Raw genomic sequence first — 22,806 nt, 5'->3', positions numbered from 1 at the left:
CGGATCCTGCGTTGCTGTGGCTCTGGTGTAGGCCGGCGGCTACAGCTCCAATTCAACCCCTAGCCTGGGAACCTCCATATGCTGTGGCAGTGGCTCAAGAAATGGCAAAAAGACAAAAATAAATAAGTAGATAAATAAATAAATAAAATAAAATAAAATAAAATCAGTCTCATGGTAATTTCAAACTAAGCAAAGTTATTTTTCAAAAGAATAAGCCCTTTATAGAATGAATGGTTTTTCAGTCTAGTTAGGTATTTCCCAATACATAAAAGATTTAACACCTGGATACTGGAAATTAAGGAATTAATTTAGTTTTGAGATCAACTTTTTAAAGTAGATTATAGTTAGTTTACAATGTTGTAACAATTTCTGCTCTATTGCAAAGTGACCCAGCAACAAGACATTTACATATATGTATATGTATATATGTATACACATTCCTCTTCATATATTATCTTCCATCATGTTCTATCCCAAGAGACTGGATATAGGTCCTTTGCTATACAGTAATACCTCATTGCTTGAGATCAATTTTTTTTAATATTTTATTTTCTATTTTGGGCCCAGATTTTTTAAAGTAGTGACAACAACAATCCTTCTAAAGATCTACCTAAAAAGTCAGTAAAGCAGGTAATTGTATATCAAATCAACTTGAAAATATTATTATGCACTTAAAGCCCCATGTGTTTCCTGACTACTCTTCAATCCTTTCATTAATGATTCTGTATTTTCTTGGTAGGTTATCATTATAGCCAGTAATTGGAGGTTAGATGAATTAGAATTTACTCAAATTATATGTCCCAAGAGGCCACATGGAGACTTCAAGTCTATATTTGTTAATGTCCTCAATCAAAAGTGTTGTTATTATTTCTCCCTATGTATCTATATTTAAATTTCCTGATTACTTAAGTAAACAATTATGGAAATATGGCTAACAGGTCTGGCTTCATTTCTCAAATTGATCTTCTCTTGTGCATTGAGTGTGGGCTCATCCCTGTGGTATGAACTAGGCTTCATCCATCAAGATCTCCTGCAGCACATGGGGCTGTATGGAGTCACTGCTTCTGCTAATTCTCTTGGCTCTTTTCTACCTGGTTTCTTGCCGCTGATGTACATGCTGTTACCAGAGTCTCTTCCCTCTGAAACTCTGAGGTGCTTATTTTTTACCTCTCTGTTCCCTCGTCAAACTGTGAATCCCTGGAGGGCAGAAGCTGTATATCTTATTTATCTTCTGTTCATAGTGTGTATCTTAGAGCTCAGATTCATCGTTGATCAGGGGACACAAGTGTCCACCTGGCATCTGGCCACCTGAAAGCTTTGGCCGGCATCACAGTTAGTAAGACTTGAACGTGAATGCCTTTGGTAGGTGGATGGATATTCGCTCTGCAGCTTTTCACAATCCGTTTTCTTGTTTGCGGCCACAATCACACATTGATCTCACTAGATGAGCCCCTGTAGGTATTCTAGTGGGTGGCCCTGATTGTAGCTGCTTGGTGGAATTAGTTATGTGGATGGATGTGTTCATGGATGTACATTTTATTGCATGGAAAATTATTATCTCAATATTCTGGCTTTAAAGATAACTCCGGTGTCATCTCAGACTTAGAACAATAAGTTAGAAAGATATATATCTCTTATACAATGTATGAAAAGCGATTCTGAACATTTGACAGGGGCAGGTGACTCAAAATATTCTAATAGTCAAATTAGAGAGGGAAACAAATTCAGTTATTTGTGGAAGCCAGAGGATGCAAACAAACCAAGGGCTGCGGGAAAGCCTAGATTTGCACGTCTGAGAAGATCTACAAGTTCTACCTTGGATCACTGGAATTTTGAAAACAATGACCCGGGCCACCACTTCAAGTGCAAATTCAATAACCCATTTCTCAGGGATGATCCTAAGATGCTCCTCACTATGGCCAGTGGCAACACAGTATAGCACATGTTAGAAAAGTGATTCCACATGGGGCTCCAGCAATGATGTTTAGTGTGAAATGCTCTCCTAGTCAGGTTCAATGTAGGAGAAGGTTTAAGCACTTAGCTAAATGTATGGAATTCACACCACCGATGAGGAAGGACCCTTGAGCAAGGTTAAGTTTCATCTGAAAGCAGTAAATTTGGGTCTGCTCTACCCATCAGATGAACGGGAGATTAAAGCTTTTAAGATTTCCCCTCCATGTCTCCAATAACTTTAACTTTTTAAAAGCAACTATTTGCAGATGCTAATCCTGGTTGGTCATAGAAATTCTCACCCCCTAAAAAGCACAATATCCATAAAAGTATAACTTTGAGCAACTTATTACCTGTGACTATTTCCAGCTGATTAGCTTGTATTAAATAAAGGCCTAGGTTTTTGAAATAATTTGCTACACAGGATAATTATTACTAAGTCAGTTAAATACTGGGTTTCCAAAGGGAGATTTTACAATGTCTTATTTCTGAGTAATCAGAAAATAACACTCCTCTTCTATTGTAGCCATTCCTTTGATTAAGAAACTGAAACCCTATCAGCCACCTGCAGGAGAGCACACAGCTGGTTAAATGGTAGAGCTGGGTCTGGAATGAGTCACTAAATTTGGTCTCTCCCCAACTGCCACTATAAAAAGAGAATATGCCTTCTATAATCTGCCATGGCAATTATAACATGGAAAAAAACCCACAAACTGAGTAAATATAATGACAAAGCCTATTTGAACTAACAATAAAAGAAAAGCCACTTCCTCAGTGCCACGTAACAGTGTACATGCTTCTTTCACGTAGCATACACTAAACATTTGCCACTTGGACAGTGAACTAAATTTTGCCTTAACCATGGCATTGGTTTCACCGCCTCCTAGGTCTAGATTTACATATTTATATCTCAACTTATTTTTTACTTTAGCTTTTATTGGCCCAGAAAGCACCAAGGAAGATGAGAGATGCTAGGTGTCAAGCTCTTAATCTCACTGGTAGCAGAACTCAGAAACGTGGAGTTCCCATTGTGGCTCAGCAGTTAACGAATCCGACTAGGAACCATGAGGTTGCGGGTTCGATCCCTGGCCTTGCTCAGTGGGTTGGAGATCCGGTGTTGCCCTGGGCTGTGGTGCAGGTTGCAGACATGGTTCGGACCCGCGTTGCTGTGGCTCTGGCGTAGGCGGCGGCTACAGCTCCGATTGGACCCCTAGCCTGGGAACCTCCATATGCCGCGGAAGCAGCCCAAGAAATCCCAAAAAAGACAAAAAAAAAAAAAAAAACCAAACCTCAGAAACGTTCCTCTTAGGCATTCAAGGGAGTTGTACTCTTAAGATGAGACTTGAGTCCTTCGATTCGAGTCGGACTAGATGAATGGCACAGCCAGCGCTAGGATGATATAAGGAGGCCTGTCATGATTTCCTAAGAGCAGAGGAGAGGTGGAGCTCACCCTTCTCAGCATTTATAGACATGGTTTTCTTTCTTTTAGGAAGACCCCTTTAACATCCTGGGCAGAGAATCTAGGTGACTAGAGCCATTGTAACGTATTTGGTTTAAGTTGCTCTGGCTCACTTAGACACACTGACATTGCCAATGTACCTCCGCGGCGGCAGTATTTCCGAATTCACGAGAGAGCTCATCAGCTGTGATAGCAAAGGAGCACATGGGACCTGGAGAAGACACATCTGCCATTTCAAATTTTTAAAAAGTGAAATTATTTGATTGCCATGCAACCAAGCATATGCTGTTGAAATGGGGAAGCAATTGTATGTGTAGGACTCTACGTGGAGAGTGACAGCTCTGCCTCAATTATATTGACAGTAGAGTTGTTTCTTCCGACGCCAAAAACCTAGTTGCTCCTGTGAATTAAGAAGGCAAGACAGCAAAGACCGTCTCTTATAATTTCAGGAGATATTATTTTTAAAAAAGTAACAATTATGACATCATCGTCAGTGCCTCTAAGACTTGGTTCAAAACCTTTTTTAAATCAAGAAAGTCAATGTAACAACAATGTGTTGAAAATTTATCAGCCAACAGTGTATTGAAAATTTATGAGTCCAGCTGCTGTTCTAAGTGCTGCTTGTGGTGATGCAGTGAAGTTAAATTGGTTAAAGCAACACTACTAATTGCCTGGGTGGAACATATTAGAGAGAAGCAGGTAACATGTTTGGGCAATTAAAAAAAAACTCAAGGAAGATGGACAGAAGAGGGTATTGTGGTGAGAGAGAGGAGAGAAGATATGACCTTAGAGTTCTGTGATCTTTCAATGTTTCACTTTCTGTAGCATTTAATGATTGGAAAACACTGTTAGTCATTTTCAACTTGTGGTTGGGCTGCAGGAACCACAGAACAGGAACTCTATTGTGGCAGGAGTTAGAAGCAAAAAGCTTTTTGTGTGGGCTCATTTACTATTTTAATTCAGTTGTATTACTTGGCTCTAAAGGTGTGGTTGCTATTTCTCCTACCCAAGGTTCCTTCTCATCTTTTTCTATTTTCCTGTTACCTCTGCTCTCTCAGGAAGGGGATGTAGTTGCAAAGAGAGCACAGTGGAAAAAGCCCAGATTTGCCATCTACCTCAGGCTTCTCTGATCCTAACTTGATTCATCCCCTCAGGCTGGCTATTTCATGATTCTGAGGCTTGTTTTCCTCATCCTAAATGAGGGATATTATGAACTGTGTCACAGATTTGTGAAAATTCAATATGATCATGTGTCACAGGCCAAGCACAGAAACTGGTGACCAGTTTTGTTCATCACTGGTAGCTGTATGCTTTTCATGATGATGGGAGCCTTGATTTCTAACATTTCCTTCCAAGTTTGCATGTTTTCTAAATTTTTATCTCCCCTAGCCTCCATTTCCTACCCTATTTTTCTTCCTTTTTTGTCTTTTTAGGGCCGCACCGGTGGTATATGGAAGTTCCCAGGCCAGGGGTCGAATAGGAGCTGTAGCTACTGGCTTGCACCACAGCCACAGCATGTGGGATCCGAGCTGTGTCTGCGACCTATCCTACCCTATTCGTATTATCATTGCTCAACATTTATTATGTGCTAACATAGGTCAGTCAGGACATTGTGGTAAGGACTTTCTGTAAATAAATTATTTCTCAATCTATGTAATAGCTATTATTGTAATCTCATTTTTAAGGGATAGTCGAAATTCAGAGACATTAGGTGAAGTTGCTGAACATAATTAGTTGCTGAGCCTGAATTTGATTTGAATCCGTTCCTACTCTAGAGCCTGTGCTCTTAACCACCAATAGCACCACTTAAGCTCCTCACAGTTCACAGACAGCCTTCTCGCAAAGCAACCTATAGAATGCCTGGTCTGTCCAACACAATTTAGGGTTTTACAATTCTCTTGTATCTAATTTGAAAACTGTTTCCTAGGGGTGGTATGGGTATCATGGGAGTTCCTGACCTCCCTGAAGGCAGGGATTTTACCCCCAATATCCCCCTTGAAAGCGCACAGCGCCTTGTAGGGCACAGACTGGGTGCCCAGTAGTAGACTCGGCTCATTAATAGATGGGAAAAGAAAATGACTGGGCAGAGGTAGAGTAAATAAAGTGCACGATTATAGCGGGAGGAGAAGAAAAAGGAGGAAGAAAGAATGTGAGGGAAAGGAACAAAGTAAAACATTTACTCAACGCCTTAGTGCCAGTCATCCCACTTAGGGATCTTTAAGAATCTTTAAGTGCTCTGGCAGCTCGCTGGGCGCGTATGTCACCTAATCTTTAGAGATGAGGAACTTAAGCTTAGAAACAGAGCTTCTGTTCATCTGGCAGGCCGACCTTCACCCGCAGTCACGTGTACCTGGCGCGCGTTTAATGGATTGTCTGCCTTCGGTACCTCTTCCAGGGTCAGGGTGGTAAAAACGGAGGCTGTTCCCTTCCCATTGATCCTTTAGGAAGCGACGGGAGCAAGGCGCGCGCCTCTTTGCATTAGCGAAGGCAAGTGATTAATTAAGCGACGACAACTTTGTCACCTTTTCTTTAGGTGCCAGCCACACTTTGTCTACACTTAGTGCTTACTTTGAACTAAAACGCGAGGAAACTCAACTCTCTTAGTCACTGCCAGACTTTTGGGACACATCTTCCTTTTCCTGTGAGCCAATCCAGACCAAGGAGTTGCAAGCAACCTCTTCCTCTTTGCTCAGTCGGTTCCCAGAACCCAGCGGCTGCGCCTTCTCACAGCAGCCACGGGACCTGCTGGCAGCCGCGCCAGCGTCGGGTCAGGTGGGAGGTAGCTCCAAGGTGACGCGCGGGCTTGGAGGCGGGGCTGCTGGGCGGGGCCCTGGAGGAGGGGCCGGCGGGCGCGGGCCGAGGAAGTTGGGCGGCCCGGCTCGATGCCCCCGCCCCCGCCGCGTCCTGGAGGCTCCCAGCGCGTGCGAGGGACGGAGGTGGTGGCGGCGGGGTCCGGGTAGGTGAGGGGCGTGCGACGGCCCCTCTTCAGTCCCTGGGACGCAGCCTCGGACAGGTGAGGTTGCTGCCGGGCTCACCTGGATGCGCGCGCCGGCCGGGCACCCGGTCGCCGCTGGCTCTATCGGGGGGTGGGGGATGGGGGTCCGCTGCCAAGAGAAGCGAGTCCCTGAGCGACTGGGAAGGGAATTCAGTGGAGCTATTAACCTCGGAGCTGCGGGTTCAGGAGTCAGAAAGGTAGGCTGCGGACCCGAGTGCAGGCGGGCGCACCGGGGAGAGCCCCCTGCTCCAGGATTTCTTTGCATCTTAAAGGACCCAGGTCGGTCTCCTTGGGGCGCAGCGGAGTTAGTCGCCGTCTCCGCCACCTCTGAGTCTCTTTCTGCGGAGGTCAGTCCTTCACTTGGGTGGGATTGGATGCGCTCCCTTCATGGGAACCGGAGAGTCCACTTTGATTCCTTGTGCAGATACTGGCTTAGCTCCCACGAGAGCCTTCTGATAACCGTGTAGGTTAGGGGTGTCTCGTCACATTAAAAAAGAAAAAAAAATCGGTGGTGAACTTGAGAGGCAATTGCTTCCGCAGTTAGTTCCCCAGCGCACTGTCCATTTGTTAAGCAAATGGTGCTTTGATAGCTTTTTAATATTGGTTGGGTTTCCATGAAGTGGATTAGAACGTCTGAAGGCACTCCTGCGCCATGTCTGAGGGTTTTACCCGTGTCTAGGTGCCTACCTGAATCTGCTCTAGAAGTTCCACCGGCAGCGGGCAGCCTCCTGGGGAACCTGGGGACTTAAGGAAACGTGCTTCCCTGACTCACCAAATCGAAAACAGGTCTATTGGATTTCGATTTCCATTAGCATTCATTTTGGCTTGGGTCAGCAGCGTTTCAATTAAACTAGTATTTATCGTACACCTGTTAAGGGGAAACCTCTCTCAGAGCCAGCCTGGAGTGCTGTTTGGTAGCACAGGTGTGGATACAAAAGGGGATTTTAGGGCTCTGGTTTCTCCCAGGTGGATGTTTAGAAAGAGAGCAAAGGCACATTGTGTTTTTGCCTTTGCGGTACCTCTTTAATCTCTGGTAATGAGCATTTTAAATGCAGCGAAAATGAAAATCTTTGAAGAATATCTGTCATTAACACTGTTTCTCATCCAAAGTGACCAGGGTTATCCAAACCATCCTTAAAATAAGGTTAAGAATCAACTCTGTGCCAAGCACCATGCTAGTCATTTTATCTTAAAAATGTTGCATAAAGTATACAAAGTAGATGTTATGCTCTCTGTACAGATGAGAAACTAAGGCAGGAAGGAATCCAGCAGTTTTTTCAAGGTAACTTGTGGACCTGGAAATTTAGTGTGGATGGATATTTCTGAGTGTAGAACCCATGCCTTTTCACTATTCCAGACTACAGTGAGACAGTGTAAATCTGCTCATTTAATGGGAATAAGAGTTCAAATTTATATTCATAAAACAATCCACATCCTGAGAGCTAAGGTAACATCATGAATAAAATGAGATTTGTTTTCATTTTCCTTGTGTTGTTAAATGGATAGCAATCAGGTACAAGAAGATGGACACCTATTTTCAAAATGTAGAATTTATTATGTGTCTTCCTTAACATATTGTTAAGGACTTAATATAGCTAAATTGGGCAAATTAGTAAAGCCTCTTATGTATTCCTCGTGTATTACACAATGAAGTAACAGCTAACTTTCCTATTATTCGTATGCTTTAACATATTTCAGCTTGATTTCTTTCTAGAGCTTGCAGGTAAAGAGAGACCACTGTTGTCACCTAGAAGGGACTTTGTATGTGTGTGTATAAATCTGTAATCAAATGTGAATGTATCTAATATTTAATTTAAAAATTATCTAGGAGTTCCCTTGTGGCACAGCAGGTTAAGGATCTATCTGGTGTTATTACTGCAGTGGCTTGGGTTCAGTCCCTGGCCTGGAAACTTCCACATGCTGTGGTGTGGTCAAAAAAAAAAAAAAGAGATCTATCAATTTCCCCTTAAATCTATCTCTAGAAGTGTAGAGCACTGCAGTGAGCTTTTTTAGGAAGGAATCCAGTGTTGCCTTTTGAGTAAATGATCCCTAACGGCTCAACTGACAATTTCTTTAAGTGTATGTAAACCACACAAATGATTTTCAAATTAAAATTGTTATACTGTATAGGATGAGAATAAAAATAGTACTTAGAATTTTAAATAATATTTCCTGACATGGAGAGCACTTGCTTTCTTAAAACTGTCCTTATAGTTGTTGGTAATTAGTGCAAAAATTGAGGGGTTTCATATTGAAATTAAAGTGTTAAAGAAAGTGTTTCTTGTTGAAGAAAGACTTTATGCCCATTTGTTGGGAGGATCAAGTAGGATATAGGATATTCTGCCTAGATCATGCTTGGCACATTTTCTTTCCTCTATCTTCATTTGACAGAGAAATTGTCAGGACACCTCGAACTTCTCCTTAAAAGCATTTGAAATCTTGCCTAGCAGGTATTTATAAATGTGTGCTTGGCTTGGTTAAGATGCTCTAATGAAGGGGCAGGGTGGGTGATGATTTGGAGAAATTCACAGAAAAACCAAAGGGCCAAGGAGCAGAGTATACCTGAGGTTTGAAAGGGGCAGTTTCAGATTTTGTGAGACCTGAAAGGTAAACAGCATGGGGCTCCTCATTAAGAAAAAGAATACAAAATTAATTATGGAAGTGAATGCTTATTTAGAATGGAAAAATAAATTACAGCCAATTGCTGGAGATTGCTGTCTCTTTCTGCTGAGATCTGTTTGGGCAGTGTACCAGAAATGCTTACATAAAAATGCTTCCTGACTGCAGCCTTCTCCCTGAGAACACGTGGCATCTCCCAGCAGCTTGTAGCACCTATAGGAGCCTATGCCAGTGAGAATCCAGAAACTGAAGCTCCATTACCTTCAAAGAGTGGGAGCCACAGTTGTAGTTGGAGGCAAAGGACTAATGGTCTGCTGAGCAGAGAAGCTTCTGCCTGGGGTGGCAGGCCTCCTGGGCTCATTGGAGACTCAAGGCTCATGTCCAGTGAACAGTTCTGAGAGGAAGGCCCCTGAGCTGGTCTCTAAGACCTGGTTTGGTTGGTTCTCCAAGGGTACCTTTTGGCCTTTGGCTCTCCCAGCTTCCATTCTGTCTCACCATTTTTTGAGAGGGTGCTATGTCCCAAGCAGTGAGTTGGGCGAGGTTCTGATTGTCAGAGAGCTCCTTGCCTCTTGGAGCTGATTTCACTGATGACAGGACAGTACTCTTGGTGCCACATAGAGGTCTTGATGCTTGAACTGAGTTTGGAGTTGCCCGTGGGGTTGCTGAGATGGTGGAATCCAGGAAGGGTCTTCTAGGTACATGGAGCTTCGGACCCACCACACTGTCTTCCACTGATGTAAGAGGCCCCTTAGTCAGCATTTTTCCACATGTCCTTCCACACCAACAGCACCCACACACCTGAGATTAACTTGTGACAAATGTATGTTCTCAGACTCATCTCAGAGGCCCTCTGAATCAGAGCTCTGTGTCTATAGCACAGCAACCTGTGTTGTGAGAAGCCTTGTGGTTCCTGAGGGGAGGGGGAAGGAGTGGGATGGACTGGGAGTTTGGGGTTGGTGGATGCAAACTATTGCATTTGGAGTAGATAAGCAATGAGATTATGCTGTATAGCACAGGAAACTACATCTAGTCACTTGTGATGGAACACGATGGAGGGTAATGTGGAAAAAAAAGAATGTGTATATATCTCTGACTGTTAAATATATGTATGACAGCAGATATTGACAGAACATTGAAAGCCGACTACAATAGAAAAAATAAAAATCTTAAAAACAAACATAAAATAAAATGAATCACAAACTTAAAAAAAAAAAGACGATGACTTTCAGATGATCTGGGTACTTGCTAGAGTTCCAGAACCTTTGCTTTTAATGTTTGAGAGACCTGGTAGGGCATAGAATCCCTTGGGAAGATGAGAGGATTAGTGCTCATGCTAATGCATTATTATTGTAATATATTTCCAGTACTATCACTTACATTTATGGAGCGTTCAGATTTTGCCGGGTATTGTGATAAGAACTCTTTTAATCATCACTACCACCCCACAGGGAGAGCTATCATCACTCCTTTTCAGCGTGAGAAAACTAAGGTACAGAGAGCCAAAGGTGTTGTCACAGGTCGCACAATTGGATTCAAGTGCAGGCAGTGTGGTTCCTGTGCCCACCTTCCTGCCGTCTCATCACTGTCATTGTTCATGGTTTTCGTCACTGTTATTGTTTTGTGTTGTCCTTGTGAGAGAGGTCTAGAAGGCAGGCCTGAGACGACTGGGGATGGCCCGATTTGCTAATCCCTTGGGGTTAACAAGCTCTTTTGGGGGGCAGAATGGCAGATGAGAGAGGAAGAATGTTTATTGTCATTTGCTCGTAGTGCAAATTCTGAAAATCCCATGATTGTGTATATGATTATGTAACTTGAGGCTCTGCTTTCCCCAGCATGAAGGTGAGCTCATGTGGATTTCCCCAGCGATTGTGGACGGTGGCCTTCTTTCACAAGGCTGGGATTTGATCTGGGTATTAACATGGGGGCCTCTCTTCTGAAGGCCAACCTCTTCCCTCGGACGCAGAGAGAGGACTTGAAGATGTTGGTGTATTTGTCCTTTATATTCTGGAAGGTATCTGGAAGAGCCATGCTTTGCATTTTCAGTTTTTTTCTTTTTCTTTCTGAAAAAAATATTGTCCTCCATAATTCTGTACATTTTATCATGGAACGGCTCCATCATGTCAAGCAGCATGAAGAGAACATATAGCCGTGGATATGAGTACAGGTGTGAGGGTGTAGAATGATGGTTTGTCTTTGGGGGTGAGCCTCAGATGACTAAGTCTTTACTTCTCCAGAGACAAATATTTAGACAAACAGTAATTTGAATTTATGATAGGATATAGAATCGAAGTTCTGACAGTACTGGTGGTCTCATTCTTGCATTCGTTCGTTCATATAGTCATTTTTTTTTTTTTTGGCCATCTTTCCTTTTTGTTATTTTGTATTATTAGTTGTGCTAAGTGTTAATGTTGGGCACTGGAAGGAAATGCAGTGGTGACCAGCCAGACATGATCCCTACAGTCTTGGAGGCAAAACTTGCTCTGTGATGTTACTGGTGAACAGCGTTAGATGCCCTAATTCTGGCAGTGAGTTGGTGGGAGAGGAGTTGAGAGGTTATCATTGTTCAGGAGTGAGGTTTCAGGGCTTGGTTTAAGGCAATAGGGAAGCAGAGGTGTGGCAGGATCTGAGAGATATCTAGGAGATTACCTAGGTGACCAAGTGGATCTGAGTGGTGGGTGGGAGGGAGGAAGAGAGAGAAAGAGAGAGAGAGAGAGAGAGAGAGGGATTGAGCCTGAGGTTTGTGCCTTGGGCCCCTAGGCTGGTGCCAGGAACACACGTCAGGACTGGAGGACTTTTTCTGGAGAAGGATCCTGAGTTTCATGGATGTTGTGAGTTTGAAATGCATGGATGACTCCAAGATAGGTTTGGGTAGACAGAGTAATGCAGCTGATATAAGAACTGAGTAATTCAACAGAAGGAATAATATCAGCTACAGAATAATGCTGTCTCCCAGAGAGAGAGGAGAGAAGCAGGTCACGGAGGAAATGGGGCGTGCCTCCTGGCCAGGCAGGATCGCAACACACTCGGGTTCCTTGGACATGACAGATGGAGAAGGTTATTTCCACGCATTCTTGGAGGGTGGAGACGAATCCTCCACTCCCTCCGGCCTTTAGCCTGTTTAATAGCCTGAGCTCTGGCCCGTGGGAGGAGGTACCCAGTATGGAAGAGCAGGCCTGGCAGGAGGGTGACGAGGGGCTCGCTGAAAGCTGGTCTTAAGAATTTGAGCTCACCTTATTGTCATCAGATAAAATATTTACCACCATCTTTCTTTTTTGTTATTTTGTATTATTAGAAATACTCATTTAGCATTTATGTGTATCATGTCTACCATAAATGAATCATATCAAGTAGAGCGGCCATAAATATGCATATGTATACACACACGTACATGGGTATAGATTGTACATAGCATGTAGATTGGCCAGCGCTGTTTTGTAGCTGCTACAGATACAGATATTACAAGACTCATTTTCATATAGAAGATGTAGGTGCTCAGAGTTAAGCTAAAGGCTCGTTTAAAACATGTTAGGAATTCCTCTTGTGGTTCAGTGGGTTAAGAATCTGACATCCTTAAGTCCGTGAGGATGTGGAGTCAATCTCTGGCCTTGCTCAGTGGGTTAAGGATCTGACTTTGCTGCAAGCTGCAGCGTAGGTCACAGATGCAGCTCGGATCCAGCGTTGTTGTAGTGCAGGCCATCAGCTGCAGCTCCCATTCATTCTCAAGCCCGGGAACTTCCATATGCGGCAGGTGTGGCACTTAAAAAAAAAAGCAAAAACAGAAAACAAACAAAAAAACCCAAAAAAGCAGACAAAACAAACAAACAAAAAGTAGCTGAAATAGATATTTGTTCTTTTATTAAAAGCTATGAATTGAGTGTGTATTTTGTGTGGTATGTGCCAGAGTTTTCCTTGTGAATAAAGCAGAGAGCTCCCTGTTTCCTTAAGCTTAGAGGGGAAGTCAGACAGCTTGACAAGTGAGTACAGTAAAGTGTGCTGTTGGCTAAGAATAAGGCAAAGGGGGCAGATGAGCAGCTTCCAGAGGGAGGGCTGCCACCGCTTAGCCGAAAGGATGGGCAGGCACATCAGCCTGGAGAAAGATTTGGAAAGAACAGAGAGGTTGTTTAGAAACTGATGGACGGGTGCTTTTGAAGAGCCGAAGGTTTCAGAGAGTTTGTTTTAACTTTGTTCATTGAAAGTCAGCTAACAAAAAAAGAATATTCACGAGAGCTCTTTGAACTGCTTGGGAAAACCCAGAAGAAAGTATTAAACTTATACCTGTGTGACTGTTCAGATCTAAGATTCGACTATGATGACAATGCAAGAAAAATAAAGCCCTTCACAACAAACAGAAAATCCCCCAAATTCTCCCTAAATCAAACCAAACCAGAAACAAACACAAATAAAAACTGTAATAGTTTTTGGTGTTTTTTTTTTTTTTTTTTTTTTTGCTTTTTAGGGCTGCACCCTCGGTATGTTGAAGTTCCCAGCCTAGGGGTGACTTTGGAGCCGCAGCCACCAGCCTACACCACAGCTACAGCAATGCGGGATCCTAGGTGCATCTGCGACCTACATCACAGCTCACGGCAACACCTGATCTTTAACCCACTGAGTGAGGCCAGGGATTGAATCTGCAGCCTCATGGATACCAGTTGGATTCGTCACTGCTGAGCCACAGCAGGAACTCCTGTGTAATAGTTTTTGTTTTTGGTTGTGAGGAGGACTTTTTTTTTTTTAGCATTATGAAAGATGTGAATTCTAAGAAAGTCTGAGAACTCTGTAATACGTCAGAAAAGAACATTGCATTCCTTGAACAATGACCAGTAGTTATTACGATGATAGTCTTGCGTAATGTAACATTTAAATATTTAAAGTTAGCTTAGCTTTCCAAGTTTGTAGTCTAGAAATGCCTTTAGGGGTCAGCCTTTCCATCACACGTTGGTAACACAGTCTGTCCCCTAAAACATATCTGTTGCTCTTTGCTTAGTGTCTTGTCTCTTGCTAGACCAGGCCCTATAATGAACTGTCTTCATCTTCTCTCTTTGTCCCCACAAAGCCCCCTTCCCCTTTTCCATATCCTCTCTTCCCGTATCTTCGTCATTCACCTTTTTCCTACCTAGCGGTGTGTTTTCAGTCTTGTTAGGAATCCTTGGCAGAAGTTACCTTCAGCATTTTAGGCCTGTTGAAACAGGTAGACATTTCTTTCACTCTTTAATCTCAGGTGAGCTGGCTCAGAGATACTTAGCTTTAGCCAGGAGTGAGAAAGAAAGTTCTCAGGAAGTGTCCTGTGTTAATATTTGAACCGGACGTCATAGAACTGAAAAGATACATGATAGACTGTTTTTAAATGTTTTTAAATGTCGGGTCACACATTCACAGATTTTGAACACAGAGGTGTGGCCCTGGTCATTAATAATTGATTAGTATTCGGTTGCTTTATTAACTACTTCCTATCCAAGGACTAGTCTTATGTCATTTCTGGCTTTATCACCGTGTGCTCTAGACCCTAAATCACCAATTTATTGTGTAGTTTTGGGGCTCAGTGGCCAATATGTGCCTTTTCATTGATACTGTTTTTTTTTCTTGTAGTGGAAGACGCTTTTGGCTTTTCCTAGTTCACAGGACATAAGACTCACCTGCTGTGTATTTGGATTAGTGTGCCAGCAGCTTGCTATTGCCGAGCCTCTGTTAGTCACATCATTATCTTATTCACTCTGATCCTCTCAGGGACCCTCCTAGGTAGGAGTCATCCCCATCTTACAGAAGAGAACACTGGAGCTCAGAGAAGCCGAGTGACAGGCACAGAGTCACCCAACTGGATGGAATTTTATTTTTTCCTCCCCTGCTATTCCATTCCAGCCACTGCTATTTCAACTGTTTCACTATGCCTTGTTTCCCAGGGAAGCTGTTTACCCATCAGACTAGAGACGCTCCAAGACCTGTTCCAAATAAAATTCTAGGAATTTCTCTGCATCCTGGCATTGAAAGCAGCTGCTCTGTATATTCCCAGGGTGAAGGCAGTGTTGAGCCCTTTCACTGCAGAGGCTGCTTTTAAAAAAGCTGCAACGGTGAAGCCCTGGAATCTTGCCACACTCTCTATTGGACATGGATTTGGCATGGTCTTGATAAATATATCACTTTAGAGCAGTTTCCTGCCCAAAGCTTGTGAATACATGAAGCTAGATATTCTGGAAAGGTTTCTCTCCTTTATCTGGCCCAAGTGATGCATAAAACACGTAACTGTTATAATAGATTTGTGGAGCAAAGGAAGCAGACCCATCAAAACACCACATGTAATTCCCGAATGTTCACATGAGAACTACCTCACAGTGTTTTTGTGTTTTTAAATTGGTATATGCTCTTAAATACATACAGATGTTGACATTTCAAAACCCAGATGAAATTCCTGCGGCACTACTGATCAAACTAGGTGCTTTTTGTTATTCATTCTTTCATTCCTTTCTAAGCATTGCACCCATTTTCAAATGAGATCTTTTAAGGGTCCACGGTATGCAAATGAGGTTGATACTCTGTTTGAGGCAAGCTTGGAAAAATTATAGTTACTTCTGGTGGACATTCTGCTTTTCCGTGTGGGGGGGCTTCTGACCTATCTCCTAGGAACCCTCATTCAGTCTGCACCTAGAGTCTTTTAGGACGGGATAGCAAATGCTGAAGCTGATGTGGCAGTGGGGAATAGGGGGTTGTGAGGAAAGCTCCCCAGCTCCCTGCCAGCTGATGTTCTGGTGCAGAGCCTCCTATGCTTTTGAGCAGAACACCCGTACAGACATGCATATGTAATGAATAATAAGTTAGTGTTTTGCTTAAACTGTTTTTTTTTTTAATGTAAATTTGGCTGACCACTTCTGGATGTCCTGTCACTGTGGTTTTGGTAGTTTTTCTGATTTGTGATAACATCCTGAATCTAGCCACTTTGGAAACCAGCCCCTGCCTGGTTTTGTTTTTTGCCGGTGGCTCTGAGTCAGAGCTAACTGACTCAGTACCTGTAAACCACTGGTTTTATTGTTGCTTTTAACATAATCCATGGTATGAAACAGTGTAGAGCAAAACCCCTTTTCCATACACACCTATTTATACTATGTTACTGTGTGCTGGTAAATGAATATGTGTGTGTGCATTTATTTTTCTTCTGGAAATGAGCCCTAGAAATTTAATAGTGGCCCCTTTATGAAGATGGGCTGAGTCACTTTTCATTTCGTGCCTCTTTGCACAATTACAATTTCCCAAAGGCATACCTTGAAAAAATATTGCCAGGGTTAATTGGATGGTGAGATAACAGGCCTCTGTTGTTGTTGTGGTTGTCTTTGAAATGCCCCTTAAAAATTCATACTCGAGGAAGGGAACATTAAAAATACTTAGAATTTGTTTAACATTTCAAAGCTTTTACAAAGTCTTTTTGGCATTTATTATCAGATTTTACCAGCCAAGTATCTCGTCTATTTTAGATCCAGAAACACAACACTGGCACTACAGTGCGTAGTAGTTGAAATGATTAAGGAGAGAAAAATTTCCAAGATTCTATCCATTCAGTGAGATTCCCTGAGGCCACCTAGAATGAAGTAGGTGTGGGGTGGTTGAGAAACATCCACCCTAGTAGACTGGCTATAGAGACCCCATCTCTGGTTCCCTTAACTCACCATGCCCCAGTTACTGGGAAGAATCAGGGTTTGGGATTCACATGCACCTGGGCTCAGATACCAACTCTGCCTTTTGCAGGCTTCAGCGTCTCCAAAGCTTGGGCTCATTATTTGTAAAATGGAGATGGGATGCTGTGGATATTAGTAATAATCCCTGCAACATGCCTTGGGTATAATAAACCCTTCATCAGTTCTTATCATTCAAGGGAAAAAGGGAGTCTGCCTACTTGGTACTAAGTAAGCCTGCAGAGGTTTGGGTAAGTCAGTGCCCATAGTGCTATGAAAGCTCTCCCCCAGAATCAGATCTCTCTGCAGTGCTGTTTCCTTCCATATTTTCTTCCAACCACAATAAGAATAAGAAGGGGTAGGGCAGGAAGCATGAGTAGGAGATGGTACCAAATGACAGTATTTCAAAAAATAACTGGAGACCCATTTTAGGGAGCAATAAAATTTATCTAATTCAGTCTTTTTTACCCAACTAGGGGCCATTCTTTTAGAGATAAGACACCACCCTTCCTTTTTTTTTTAACACTTTATATTTTTACTTTCACTTTTAAGGTGTTTTTCCCTCTTGCATTTTTGAGAAAGTCTTGAGGTCAGAAAGTGGATGTCGGACTTGAACTCATTCTCTTGATTGTGCTGGATTTAGCATTTTCTTGGTGATTATATTATAATTTGAAAGCCCAGCCACTCCTGGAGGAAACCTGACAATGTTTCCTAAATATATATGGATGAAAGAATACCTGGGAAGGCTGTCTCTGGAAGGTGACTACTAATCGATGACTTTATTGGGTTCACATGCCTACGTTTCTGATGGCAAAAAAGAAAAAAGGTAAAAGGATTGATTAGCTATGATTTCCTATTTATATGGGGCCATAGAGAAAATAGAAGTGGTTCCTGGTTTCAAAAGTGTATCTCCTTGGGGAGTTTAAGATCCATCTTTGTGAAAAACGTATTAGTGGTACCCTCTTGGGAGCAGAGAGGATTTTAAAGGCAGGTGAGGTCTGTCTAGGCTGAGGAGGAAGGGAAATGTGTCCCAACCTGGAAGGATGGAGAGGAAGTGACCCTCGAAGACTTGTGGAGAGATGAACACTGCTTATCTCTGTTCCTTTCATAGTGTGTGGCCTCTGGAACTCTGCTGAAGGAGCCTTTGCAGTGCTGCACGCTTTAGGACGGGATACTATGAAGCAAGAGATTAAGTGACAGAGACTTGGGGGCAAGGTGGCATAGAGATTGAGAACATGGAGTTGGGCTGCTGGGCTGGAATCTTGGCTCTACTATGTATTAACTGCCTGACACCGGCCAAGTTACTTAAGCTTTTTGTGCTTCCATTTACCCATCAGCCAATGAGGCTTCTAATAGTTCCTACTTTGTAGGGTTATAAGGATTAAATGACAGTATACTTAAAGTAGTTGCTGCCTGATGTCTGACCCACCTAATCCCTCATTTAAGGAGTAGCTGCTCTTGTTGTTTTTGTAAGATGGTGGGGTGTCCCATTTTAGCTTTATTGAACTATAAAGTGTCCTGTTTGTCCATCTTTATAAAACCTTCATATTTGAAAACTCATTTGTAGTATTTTATCTCAGTGGGAAGATTTATTTGAATACGTCTGATCACTCCAAACCTTTTCTTAACTGATGTTAAGTGAATGAGTTGCAAAGTGCATGGGTTGAGAGACTATAGAAAAATTAAGAAAGTTTATTGGGGAATTAGCAATTTGAGCTGTTATAAGATAGTGCCCACTTCATCAAGCTGACACTGGCATTGATGGAATCTGCATGGTGGGGAAGAAAAAAAATCAATGTAACCTTTTTAAAAGATAGATGGTTTTAATATTGATAATAGTGTCCTTTACCTTTTCATTTGAGAGATGCTGCTATAATGGAATGCTTTATAAACACTAATGTGTGCTGATTACATTCTGATCCCTTTGGAATTTTGAGATGAGAAGTTCTGTGATATGGGCAAATGTCACTTTAATGCAGCACAGAGAGGTTTAGGAATGTATTCTCCAAATAAAGTGTATTTCACATCAGTGTAGGAAATATCCATTAAGTGCTATTTTAGAAACCTTTCTTAACCCACAGGCAGGGGAAGGCTTAATGCTTGTTCTATGTGCATGTGAGTGATTAATTTTAAGTCACTTACAGCAGTTTTCCTCATTTGATTCAAACATTTGGAGCAGTTCAGAGTGATCAAATGCACATAAATCAGTTCCTCAGGAATGGCATCTTGAAGACCTCACCTGTTGTCTTTATTTGGTCCTGACGTGCTTTGGGGACACCAGCTGTCTCCAGGAGCCTCAGGATTAAGGAGCACCTGACATTACTGAAATCCGCAGAGTGGAAAAGGGCTGGGTTTGTAGGCTTTTGCAGTCACGTCGAGTTCTAGGATCTTTCAGTTCTTGGTTGAGAGTTTCAGAGTTGCGTTATTTGGGCTTCGTCTTGTGGTAGAATTGAAGGGCTTCATCATCAACTTGCTGACCCAAATTTTGTCCAGTTGGTAAGAGGAGGGGCTCACTCCATTATGAAATGAATGGGGGAAACCAGAGGGGAAATGTAGGCAGATAAAACTCACTCCATCCTCAGCACAGTGATACCTGGGTCGCTAATGAGGCTGCGTCAGAACTAGTAGCTGTTACTGATTCATTGCTCTGTAGACGGTACATGAAACTGCTCACCTACCTTATCATAGAGCAATAAATATATTGCCCAACATTTTAAATTAATAATTAAACACATATTAAAAAGCTCAAGCATGGTGAGACTTTTCAGGTTGATGGAATTTGCTGGTATCTCAGCAGGCTTGGCGTTCTGGAAAATATTCAGTCATGATAGTAGCAGAGGGAATTGCCCTCTGGAGTTCATTCCTTCCTCCCGTCATTCCATCAAAACTTAACTGCTGTGTGCTAGATATTGTGCTGAAGATGCAGATATGGACTAGCCAAATACAGCCCCATCTCCTCAGAGGACTTAATTATTGTGGGGAATGGGAAGTAGATTGGGGAGACCAAGTAAGCAAAGTAATGAGATAATTTTGGTCATCTAGGCCATGATGGACGTCAGGTGTGATAAGAGATTATGGTGCAGAAATGCAGCTTCATACACAGAGGATCAGGGTTTGGCTTAGGCTTAGGGTCAGGCTTGCTCAGGAATTGGTGCTTGATCTGGAACGTGAAAGAACCAAATGGTCTGTGGGAAGACTGGATGTATAACAGACCCGAACCAAGAGCATAGACTCCCTAGACCTTTGCCATAAATGTTAGCGACACTCATTTTCTACTTACTCCTGGGCTGCAGTTCTCCTTCACTTGGGCATTTAATGTTAGACCTGATAAGACTGAACATTCTGAATTCTGGGCTTTTCCCAGGCCAGGTCTCTACTGTGGGTTGCTGTGCTTTCCTCCTTGCACACAGTCCCCATCCACTGAACTTTGCACCTAACAAGAGCTCTTGGTGTTTACTTTCCAGTTATCCCAGCCAGGTAGGTAAGCCCAGAGCTTGCTTTAACTTTCTTCTCATTTTCTAATACACATGTGATTTCACTTGATGCCTTTAGCTCTCTGTCAATGACACACCAGCCTGTCGTATTCTCTCGCCATCAAGATTCTGCCCATTTGTGTCAAGACACCTGCTGGAAATTAGAGCTTCCTCTTTTTTCAGTCTGATTCTTTTCGACTATGAATTATTTTCAGCCTTTTTCTGTCTTTTTTGAAGTTTGACTTGCTTTGTTTCTTTATGGAAAATGAATGAAAGCAGCCGATGAGGCCTTGAGGAGATTCAAGTATCTGAATCAAGAATCCTTTATGTTCTGCCAAAAAAAAAGTAGCCCAGAGGTGGCTTGAGTTGGTTCTCTGGATTTTTTGTTGACTCGAAGTACAGAATGATGCAATGGAAGGGAATGGTTATACAGAATTATAATCTTATAGAAAAGCAGACATTCGCAAATAAAATATCCACTGCCAAATTTTGATGCTCTTCAAGCCCTATTTTGTGTGGATAGATGCATATTCAGGCTCTTCTTTCTCTGGAAGCTTCTGTTCTGCACAGAGACAATAATCATGAAAACATTTTATTGCAAATAGGAATTATAGTTGCCTAATATTAAGACTGTCCTGATTCCCTAGCACAGGTCTGTACCATGTCAGTGAAGTGACTGCATTCATTTTTAAGAATTTATTTTTAGAATATTAAATTCTAAAACTGTGTACATCAACTTTTCTATATTGGCTGTTAGACAAGAACTAATTGGCTGCGTCATGTCCTGAGTTGCCGTGGCCTCTTGTGTTGATTGTTCTAAGGAAAGCTTTAGGATACTCTTGGTCCTTCCACAGGATCTGTGTTGCTGCTATTAGTTCTGAGACAGAGATGGCACATAGCTGGCAGAGCTACTGCTCCCCATCTGAAGCTCAAGACAGCTATTCATGCTGATGTCATTATGTTTCCCACCAAGCCTCAGAATCCTTTGCAATAATAGCTCTTTAGGCAGCTGTCATCAGTTGATCTGAGGCGGTCATCAGAAACCTAGTTGTCATCCAAGATAATTTGGGATTGAACTTCTCCTTTATGTTGGAGGAAAGTACATACAGATGCATGAAATATCACTGCACACATTGCTTTTACTTTTATGCATATTACACAAACAATATTATATTAATACAAAGAGAATGCATATTTAATTTAGAAAAAAGCAAGTATTCTCTATGTTGGAAAAAAAAAAAGCTAGCCATGAACAGTTTTTATCTGTTTCCTTCTAGTCTGATCCATACTTACACATCATTTTATAAAGCTATAAACAGAGGTTAGGTACAATTTCAGAGTTTGTGGGTTTTCCATTTAAAATTACATCATGAATCATTTTCCAAGTGGCTACAAAACATCAGAGAATGAAGTTTTAATGGTAGCATTAATGAAGATTAGTGTTCATATTTCTGTTAATGATGTGTGTGTTTCTCTGTAGAAGCATCACTGAAATAGTATGCATTCTGTGTTAAATTTTCTAAACTTGTAGTACGTTATATTTTATACTAACCTGATTGTCACCTTGTGCAAACTGTGCCAGACATTCTCTTCTTCCCCCGTAATTATGGGGTGATATAGAATTTCACATGGTGAGCATGTATAGGGGGTTAGTAGAGAAGGCTATGAACCATGTGTTTTTGTATGGATTTCCTTTAATATACTGTAAATCTAAAAACAGATTAAGGCAAATCACTGGGCTGTCTGAAGAGATAACACTGTGGAATGACCTTGAGAACAAATTTATCTAAGTGAATTTATACCTCACTATGGGGACAGAATTGTATATTTTTCCTTTTATTAGCTCAGGGAGGGTCTTTGTACCTCAATTGTATTAAATGCCGTGAGCTCTGCAAGGTGAGATCACTCAGGGAACAGTCATAAAATTAAGAGAAGAGTGGACTGAAAAAAAAAAAAAAGAGCATGATTTTCATGCTTATTTATAGACTCCAGCATGAAGGGACTAAGAAAGCAAAATCGACAGCATAGCCCAACAGTTTTAGTACAAAAATGATCCTTTCTGGGGAAAAAAAAGCTATCTTTGTTGTGTTATTAAATGTGAATTGGTGAGTATTTATAGAATGAGAAGAAGAAAATATCCTTGTAGTCAAGTTTTAGCAAGTATCTTATCCAGATGAGAAGCAATATGTTGATATTTATATCCTGACATAAGAAACATGGCTGTGGAAATTGATTTGAAAATCAGGGAGTTCCTGTTGTGGTGCAGCAGAAATGAATCCAACTAGTAACCATGAGGATACGGGATTGATATGTATGGAAATGTGGAAGTTTCACATAATATTTGGGCTGGGAGCATCTTTGAAAAGTCAGAGTGTCAGGACAATCCTTGGCTACAGTGAGGAGAACCTTTGGTCCAGGGAGTCCTGTGCACTCTCTAGCTCGCCTCATCCTCCACAACTCATCTTAATTCAGCCTGGCTGATCTTCGATCCTCATGATCACCTGAGGTTTTGACCCTGCTAGGAAACACTTGTCTTATTATTTTACTTAAAACATCCTCTTTAAAGATATCTCTTTAGGAGTTCCCATTGTGGTGCAGTGGTTAACGAATCCAACTAGGAACCATGAGGTTGCGGGTTCCATCCCTGGCCTT

The 22,806-nt window shown here is 42.0% G+C and overlaps 1 protein-coding gene across 5 annotated transcripts in view; it reads left to right on the top strand.

Moving 5' to 3' along the window:
* Window positions 1–6,236: 6,236 nt before the first annotated feature.
* The window catches only part of MCTP2 (multiple C2 and transmembrane domain containing 2), a 233,829-nt gene continuing 217,259 nt past the window's right edge, over window positions 6,237–22,806 (top strand). For 2 of the 5 annotated variants that reach the window (XM_047794409.1, XM_047794404.1), the window contains exon 1: window positions 6,239–6,422. The gene's annotated coding sequence lies outside the window, so the exon portion shown is untranslated. Of the gene's footprint in view, window positions 6,423–22,806 lie in introns of all 5 variants that reach the window. The other 3 variants (XM_047794408.1, XM_047794405.1, XM_047794407.1) reach the window with 3 other exon arrangements.

The sequence above is a fragment of the Phacochoerus africanus genome, chromosome 9, assembly GCF_016906955.1.
Source record: "Phacochoerus africanus isolate WHEZ1 chromosome 9, ROS_Pafr_v1, whole genome shotgun sequence".
In the NCBI taxonomy this organism is placed as follows: Eukaryota; Metazoa; Chordata; class Mammalia; order Artiodactyla; family Suidae; genus Phacochoerus; species Phacochoerus africanus.
This window is presented reverse-complemented; position numbering and strand designations above follow the sequence as displayed.